Below are 9407 nucleotides of genomic sequence, written 5' to 3' on the forward strand. Positions count from 1 at the left end.
TTGCTCCATTGTAATACGCCCTGTTGTAATACTGTGTTCACCGCGTCAAAAGATATGTATTGTTGTAGCTCTGATACCAATTGTTGTAGATCTAGTCCAAAAGATATATGAGAACACAAATAAACCCAAGAATAATAAGATCCAAATAGATAGAAAAGCTTCTTTATTATCAAAACCCTTATGGTAGGGCAACACCATACATTCACTCCTTAAGGAAGGAGAACACTCCACAAGCCATAAGCCTGTTCATACAAGAATACTTCTCTTCCTCTTCCTATGTGGAGTCTCTAGCCTTTATATAGGCCTCATACATACAATACCATGCATCATTACCATGGTTTCCCCATACCATCAACTAGTACCATGGGCCCATTACATTATTATTAACTACTTGTGGTCCCTTACATGACATGGGTTAACCACCTTATTTATTACTATGGCCCATCCCATTATTACATTATTACCTTGGGTACCTCCCTTGGTACCCCATATTATCCCCCCTAGGTATATAACATTCCACCCCCCTAAGCATGTTTCGTCCCCGAAACATGGGAAGAACACAAATAATAAGATCTACTCAAAAGAGTAGTCCACTGATACCATGCACGTGCATCTAGCCATCCAAGAGAAAGGTGAACCCTCGATCTCGCTGGTGCCTCGCTCGCTTGAGATGGAAGTTGACCGTGGCAGCTCTTCTGTGTGTAGTAGGTGGATCTTCTCTCCTCGCTATCCTTCATGTGACTACTTGGTTTCCATCTTGATGGTTGTCTTGCGGGGTGATGTGGGTGATGATATGTTGAAGTTTTAACCCACGATGGCTTTTGCTTGACTTCACCCTGCTGTGGTGCCTGTTGTGGTGTCTTCTTTTTCAATATGACTTCAACCACTGAGCCCTCCTCTGATGTATCATCACCTGTAACATTTTCTTCTGCAGCCTCTGTTTGTGTTTGATTGTCGATCATCAAAGGCTCATCATCTGATATGTCAGTCCCTTGAACATCTTCTGCTTCAGCCTCCATGTGCTCTACCTGTTTATGGATGGAAATATCCTGTAATGTAATTTTCTTCTTTTTATACCATAGCTTCAGGAATTTCTTCTGCACATTAATATTGATAGTACCCACGGATTCCATCCAAGGATATCCCAAAACAACATCCATATTATCCATCTCTGAAGCATAAAAATCACCATGCAACACATATTTATCCATAGAAATCTTCAAATCCTTATACACTTGAACATCCTCATTATCAATCTGTGCAGTTTCAATGTGTTTTGCTGGAACTTGCAATCTTTTTGCCAAATTAATACTTATAAGATTTTGCTTGCAACTAGGATTTATAGACACAACGATTTTCTCCTTCTGAATCAATCCATGAACCTGTAATACAGATATACCAGAAGAAAATAACCCTTTAAGTTCCTTGGTTTCCTTCTTTTCTACAAAAACTTTGCTAGGCTGTGTGTCTATCTGTGTGAGCTTATCCACAAGATTAGCTTTACGGTCAAAGTGGTCCATAAGATCTTTTGTGAATGTGTCCCAAGTCAAGGGCCTTAGATAGCAACGTTGATGCCATTGCCACCATTGCTGTCTTTCATTGTCCAAGTACATTATCCCCACACCCAACTGAGTCTCATCATCAGTGATGTAATTCAATCTAAAATATTTCTCCATTTGTGCTAGCCATTTGGCTGGATGAGAGCCATCAAATTTATATAAGTCCCTGAAATTCTGACCTAGGGCCGCCATCACAAAAATATTGGTGAAAAATTGAAATGGTCACAGATCCGTCAATATTGCTCAGAATCTCTATTATAACCTGTTTTTAGAAATGGAACAACCACTCTGCATCTGCCCATGTGGTAGAAATCTTGATCCAGGCACTTGAAATTTCAGATCTACGCTGCTACTCTCCCGTCGTCACCCAAAATTTCTGCAAAAAGAGCTGATTTTAATTCAGCGATATCTCCCTCATCCGGACTCCGATTCGACTGATTTTTTTTTTGAAATCATGTGTTTTTTCACAAAGATTCCAGATCTACAATTAGATCTTGCAGATCTGGCACCAGGACTTCTAGATCTGCGCCGCAAACTCATTGTCCTGAAAATTGTCTGCAACCCCACTGATTTTTAAATCAGCGATATCTCCTTCATCCGGACTCCGATTCAACTGATTTTTTTTTTGAATTTGGGTATTTTTTCACAAGGAATACAGATCTGTAATTAGATTCTGCAGATCTAGCACCAAAACGTACAGATCTGATCTGCAATTTCGCCACCCAAAAATCCCTGCAAAAAATAAAAAAAAATTCTCCACGGTTTGCCCAAGAAAGTGCTCCGATACCAATTGTTGTAGCTCTGATACCACTTGTTGTAGCTCTGATACCAATTGTTGTAGATCTATTCCAAAAGATATATGAGAACACAAATAAACCCAAGAATAATAAGATCCAAATAGATAGAAAAGCTTTTTTATTATCAAAACCCTTATGGTAGGGCAACACCATACATTCACTCCTTAAGGAAGGAGAACACTCCACAAGCCATAAGCCTGTTCATACAAGAATACTTCTCTTCCTCTTCCTATGTGGAGTCTCTAGCCTTTATATAGGCCTCATACATACAATACCATGCATCATTACCATGGTTTCCTCATACCATCAACTAATACCATGGGCCCCTTACATTATTATTAACTACTTGTGGTCCCTTACATGACATGGGTTAACCACCTTATTTATTACTATGGCCCATCCCATTATTACATTATTACCTTGGGTACCTCCCTTGGTACCCCATATTATCCCCCCTAGGTACATAACATTCCACCCCCCTAAACATGTTTCGTCCCCGAAACATGGGAAGAACATAAATAATAAGATCTACTCAAGAGAGTAGTCCACTGATACCATGCACGTGCATCTAACCATCCAAGAGAAAGGTGAACCCTCGATCTTGCTGGTGCCTCGCTCGCTTGAGATGGAAGTTGACTGCGGTAGCTCTTCTGTGTGGAAGTGTAGTAGGTGGATCTTTGTTCCTCTCGATCTGTCCTGCGGGGTTTGTTGTCCATGCGGCTAATTGGTTGCCATCTTGATTGTTGTCTTGCTGGGTGATGTGGGTGATGATATGTTGAAGTTTTAACCCACGATGGCTTTTTCTTTACTTCACCTTGTTGTGGTGCCTCTTGTGGTGTCTTCTTTTTCAATATGACTTCAACCACTGAATCGTCCTCAGATGTATCAGCACCTGTAACCTTTTCTACTTCAGCCTCTGTTTGTGTTTCATTGTCGACCATCAACTGCTCATCGTCTGATATGTCAGTCCCTATAACATCTTGTGCGTCAACCTCCGTGGACTCTACCTGTTTATGGATGGAAATATCCTGGTTTGCCCAAGAAAGTGCTCCGATACCGGTTTGCCCAAGAAAGTGCTCCGATACCAATTGTTGTAGCTCTGATACCAATTGTTGTAGCTCTGATACCAATTGTTGTAGATCTAGTCCAAAAGATATATGAGAACACAAATAAACCCAAGAATAGTAAGATCCAAATAGATAGAAAAGCTTCTTTATTATCAAAACCCTTATGGTAGGGCAACACCATACATTCACTCCTTAAGGAAGGAGAACACTCCACAAGCCATAAGCCTGTTCATACAAGAATACTTCTCTTCCTCTTCCTATGTGGAGTCTCTAGCCTTTATATAGGCCTCATACATACAATACCATGCATCATTACCATGGTTTCCTCATACCATCAACTAGTACCATGGGCCCATTACATTATTATTAACTACTTGTGGTCCCTTACATGACATGGGTTAACCACCTTATCTATTACTATGGCCCATCCCATTATTACATTATTACCTTGGGTACCTCCCTTGGTACCCCATATTATCCCCCCTAGGTATATAACATATTGCAAGTTATAAAGGGATGGTACACTATAAACTGCGATTACGATATTACTGTGGACCCGTTGGATTCATTAAAAATAGTTTGTAATCATATCGCATCCAGCAGGGGAATTGGCTATCGACCATCGGCTGTACTATGGGCACGACTTATAAAGACCTCCATAATGTTGCGATTGTGATTGCGATTGTGGGTTTAAAGAAATAACTATTATTGTTCATGAATGTTGCAATTGCTGTAAAGAATAAGTCTATTGTTTGAATAATAATAAAGATGGCCTGTCTTCGTAATTAACGTGTCTTGTGAGTATTGATGAATTCGAAGAGACAGAGGAAGCCAAAGAGTGAGCGCAAAGGAAGCTGAAAGATCAAGTGAGTGTTGAGGAAGCCGAAGCTCAAGCGAGCAAGGAGAAAGCCAAAGGTCAGGCGTATCAGAAATATAAAATAGAGAACAAGGAAAGTTTAATGTGCTGGCGAACTGTAAGAAAAAAAGGGAGCCGAAGTTCTGGCATAAGTGGAAGGAACATGAGGACAAAAGTAAGTCATAGGTCCAGCAGGGTTGGGAGCAGAGAATTACAACCAAACAAATCTACACAGTTAGAGCAGAGGGTTGGAGCCCTTGATGTTGGTGCCTCAGAACTGAAAGGATTGGTGTCCTGGGAATTGTTGCTCCTAAATTCAAGGTTGGTGCCTTGACAAGACAGAGTTGGTGCTCTGGAGGTTGGAGCCTCACAAAGAGTCCAAGTTGGTGCTTGGAAACTGATTGAAACATGAGACAAAAGGAAGTTTGTCTCACTAAGAAAAAAGGAAGGGAATGTGTCCTTTGGAGGTGGATTTGGCAGAATTGCAGGAAAAGGAAATGTTACTCTGATCAATGGAAAAGGAAAAGCTCAAGATGCTCTGCTAGTAGACAGACTCAAACACAACCTCCTGAGCGTCAGCCAAATCTGTGATCAAGGACATAAGGTTGTCTTCAACACCAAATATTGTGAAATAAGGAACTCTACCTCAGGGGAACTTGTGGCAAAAGAGGTGAGAACACCAGACAACATTTACATTCTGAACAAGATTCAAGAAAATAAATGCTACCTGAGTCAAACAGATGAAAGTTGGTTGTGGCACAAGCGACTTGGACATACAAGCTTAGAAAATCTGATCAATATCAGTGAGATCAAAGTTGTACGAGACATCCCAAGGCTGTTCAAACGAAGTCAACGAGTATGTGGTCCATGTCAACATGGAAAGCAAACCAGAACTAGCCACAAGAAAAAGGAGCTCTCTACATTGAAGCCCTTGGAGATCATCCATGTTGATGTGTGTGGGCTAACTAGAAATCAGGCACTCCAAGGAGAAACGTACTTTGTTTTATTTGTTGATGACTATACTAGAATGATGTGGATATATTTTATAAAGTATAAATCTGAAACTTTTGAGTGTTTTAAGAATCTAAAAGCCCTTGTAGAAAATGAAAAAGATTCAAAAATTAAGTGCCTCAGAACATATAGAGGGGGAGAATTCACATCAAACAAGTTTAGTGAGTTCTGTAATATGCATGGAATTAAAAGGGAATTCTCTGCTGCTAGAACAACTCAGCAAAATGGGGTAGTTGAAAGAAGAAACTGAACAGTCCAAGAAATGGCAAGAACCATGTTATTAGCAGCAGAATTGCAGCCTAAATTCTGGAGAGAAGTAGTAGGGACAGTTGTCTATACATTGAATCGAACTCAATTAAGACCAAATTGTGAAAAAGCTCCTTATGAGTTATGGAAAGGAAGACCTGCTTCAGTGAAGTACTTCAAGATCTTTGGAAGCAAGTGCTTCATAAAAATCAATGATGGCTCACCAGGAAAGTTTGATTCTCAGGTTGATGAAGGGAAATTTCTTGGATACTCTACATAGAGCAAGGCTTACAAGTGCTACAATTATCGACTGAAGAAAATAGTGGAAAACATTGATGTAAAGGTTGATGAAGATCTTCCTGAAAAGGAAATTGAAGAACATGAAGATGATTTTCTCATTGAAGAAGAAGAACCTAAAGAAGAAGAAATAGATGAGGAATAAGAAGAAGAGGAAAGAGAACCACCTCATACCCCCTAAAAAATGAAGTATATTTAAATATATCATCCAGAGGAGGAGATTATTGGCGATAGAGATGAAGGTGTGCAGACCCGAAGAAGGATAAAAATTACACCAAAGAGAAAAGTCATTTCCCTTCTGTCTATGATAGAACCAGAAACATTTGCAGAAGCAAGTAAGGATCCTCATTGGGTAAAAGCCATGGAAGAAGAAATGTCCCAAATTGAGAAGAATAAGACATGGGAGCTGGTACCTCGTCCAAAGGACAAAAACATAATAGGAACCAAAGGGGTGTTCAAAAACAAAATGAATGAGGAAGGACAGATTATCAGAAACAAGGCAAGGCTTGTCTGCAAAGGCTATTCACAAATTGAAGGAATTGGCTTTAAAGAGACATTTGCACCAGTAGCTCGTATGGAAGCTATCAGGATGTTCTTGGCATTTGCTTGCTCAAAAGGATTCAAAATCTATCAAATGGACGTGAAATTAGCATTTCTAAATGGGGAACTCAAGGAGGAAGTCTACATGGAGCAACCGGAAGGGTTTGATCTAACAGCTGGAAAGGACTTAGTCTGTAGGTTGAAAAAGGCTTTATATGGGTTGAAACAAGCTCCTAGAGCTTGGTATGCAAGATTGGATCACTATCTCCAACAACAAGGCTTCAAAAAGGAAGTGGCTGGAAGTAATCTATACATAAAGGCAGATGAAGGTAAGATACTAGTTATTCTTGTTTATGTCGATGATCTAATTTTTGCTAGTAATAATGATGAAATGAGCCATGAATTTTCTCAAAACATGTCAAAGGAGCTTGAGATGTCAATGATAGGAGAGCTGTCTCACTTCCTTGGACTTCAAGTATCTCAAACCAGAGCAGTATTGTGTATATCTCAAACCAAATATCTAAAAGACATGCTCAAAAAATATGGAATGGAGGACTGTGCACCCATGAGCACACTTATGACCACAAACTGCAAATTGAGCAAAGATGATGACTCCCCTCTAGTAGATGCAACTCATTACAGGTCAATGATTGGATCCCTTCTATACTTAACAACTACAAGACCAGACCTAATGCAGGCAGTAGGAATGGTGGGAAGATTTCAATTTGCTCCCAAACAATCCCATTTATTAGCTATAAAAAGAATTCTTAGATATCTGAAAGGAACTTCTGATTTCGGTCTTTGGTACCCAATGAGCTCAACACTGACTGTAACCGCATACATCGATGCTGATTGGGCTGGAAGTATAGATGATCGGAAAAGAACTAGTGGAAATGTGTTCTTCCTAGGAAATTGTTTAGTATCTTGGCTCAACAAAAAACAATCATCCATATCATTATCCACAGCCAAAGCTGAGTATATTGCTGCAACAGACTGTTGTACTCATATAATATGGATGAAGGAAGCTCTAAAAGATGTCGACATATGTACAGATCAACTGATTACCGTCTATTGTGACAACATAAGTGCTATCAGTCTCAGCAAAAATCCAGTGATGCACTCAAGAACCAAACACATACCAATCAAGTATCATTTCCTCCGTGAGCAAGTAGTTGAGCAAAACATCGTCCTGGAATACATTAGTACTAAGGAGTAGATAGCTGATATTTTCACAAAACCTCTTCCTCGAGAAGCATTCGAACATCTGCGTCAAAAGATGGGGGTTATTTCTTTATCATCACTCAAGTTCATTCATAAAGATGTAGCGGAACAGGGGGAGCAGTTTGACAGGGGGATTCCGTATGCATTCCTTTGCCATTGATGTTAAAGGGGTAGAGCAGAAGAATATTTCCATCAATAACAAAGGGGGAGATTGTTGGACACAGATTGTCATTGATGTCAATATGGAAATATTTGAGGAGCAAATGGAGTCAAGAGGAGCAGAATGTAGATATCTATATATATATATGTGTGTGTGTGTGCATGCATTTAAACAACGTTCGGGGACTATATATGCCAAAGTACAGGAGCAAACAGAGCTAACAATATACAACCATCGGAGAAACAAAGGAACAAGCAGAGCTATAAGGAAGCAAACAGAGCTATCAGAGGAGCAATGGGTGCATTTATATTATTGGGAGCTATCAGGCCACAAAAAAATTATATGCATGCAGATACAGGCGGAGGAGCATATATCAGAGGCGTAGACATATATATATATATATATATATATATATATATATAGCGGGCCTGTAAAACCCATGAATGCATGCTTTTACACTATCGGTGGACAGAAAGCCCATATACCTAGGCTTAACACTATCGGGAAGCGGAAAAGGCAGAAAGACTAAGCATAGGAAAATACACTATCGGATCCAGAAAACGAACTTGAAAATATATGCATCGGAGTTTTGGGATCCTGCATTATCATGTCCGTAGTTATATCGCAAGCCGTAAAGCCTTGCCACATGAAAGCGTCGATTGCGATAAGGCTGCGGACTCGACAGGCTTATTAATTATGCTTTAATACCATATCGCATCCGCCCATCGCAATGCTACATAGAGGGTTGTCCGACTACAAGCGCTGATTGCGATAAAGCATGTGGACCCGATTAAACATTATAACATGGCTTAATTCCAGTGGAGGATCAGCCATCAGCCATCGGCGTGCCATGGTCTTGATGTATAAAGGACCTCCAGAAGTCTAAAGCGTCGATTGTGATATGGACCGGACCCGATACAGGAATAGGTGCGATTGTAATATTTCCTCAAGTCCGCCTTTTAGTCTGTTTGACTGTTTTTCTCATATTCTCTGTGTAATGGAATTTTTGGCTTGCGTGGGGTGTTTTAAGCTGAAAGGCTTACGATGGCTGTTCCGATGGTTCAGAAGGCTAAACATCAGTTGAAAGGGGTGAATCATGGTGATTATGATTGTGACCAGGACAAAACATCTCCGTTTAACTGAAATAACTCTGTGTATGCCCGCAATCATTGCCTAAAGGAGCATTGTTACGGTAAACCGGGAAGATGTGTTCTCCATGGATCGTTTGGACCTGTATAATGAATTTACGTGTCCCCAGAAAGTCAGTAAACTTGCACAGTGCAGAGGAAGCCACAACGACCGAGGAGGAAGTCTAAGAGGCATTGTAAGCGGAAACGGATGGACAGAGGCATGGGAATGAATAAAACAGTAAAAATAGAGAATTGTGGTTGCTGTTGTTGTGGTGAAGAACCAGAGTGTGAGGTAGCAGAAGCAGTAGAGGCAGCAGAAGCAGTAGAGGCAGTAGAGGCAGCAGAGGCAGGAGAGTAGGAGTGAAGGAGAACCTCAGCTGAACAGAGATTAGCAGCATACCACTTTATACCAAGGTTGGGTTGGAGCCCAAGAGGTTGGAGCCTCAGAACTGAACAACACTGAAGTCCTTAGGGGTAGGTGCTCCTAAGTGTAGAACCACTACAAAACAGAGTTGGTGCTCTA

Source organism: Pinus tabuliformis, chromosome 9, assembly GCF_031772625.1.
Source record: "Pinus tabuliformis cultivar Carrire ecotype Pingquan chromosome 9, CPIR1, whole genome shotgun sequence".
Taxonomy (NCBI): Eukaryota; Viridiplantae; Streptophyta; class Pinopsida; order Pinales; family Pinaceae; genus Pinus; species Pinus tabuliformis.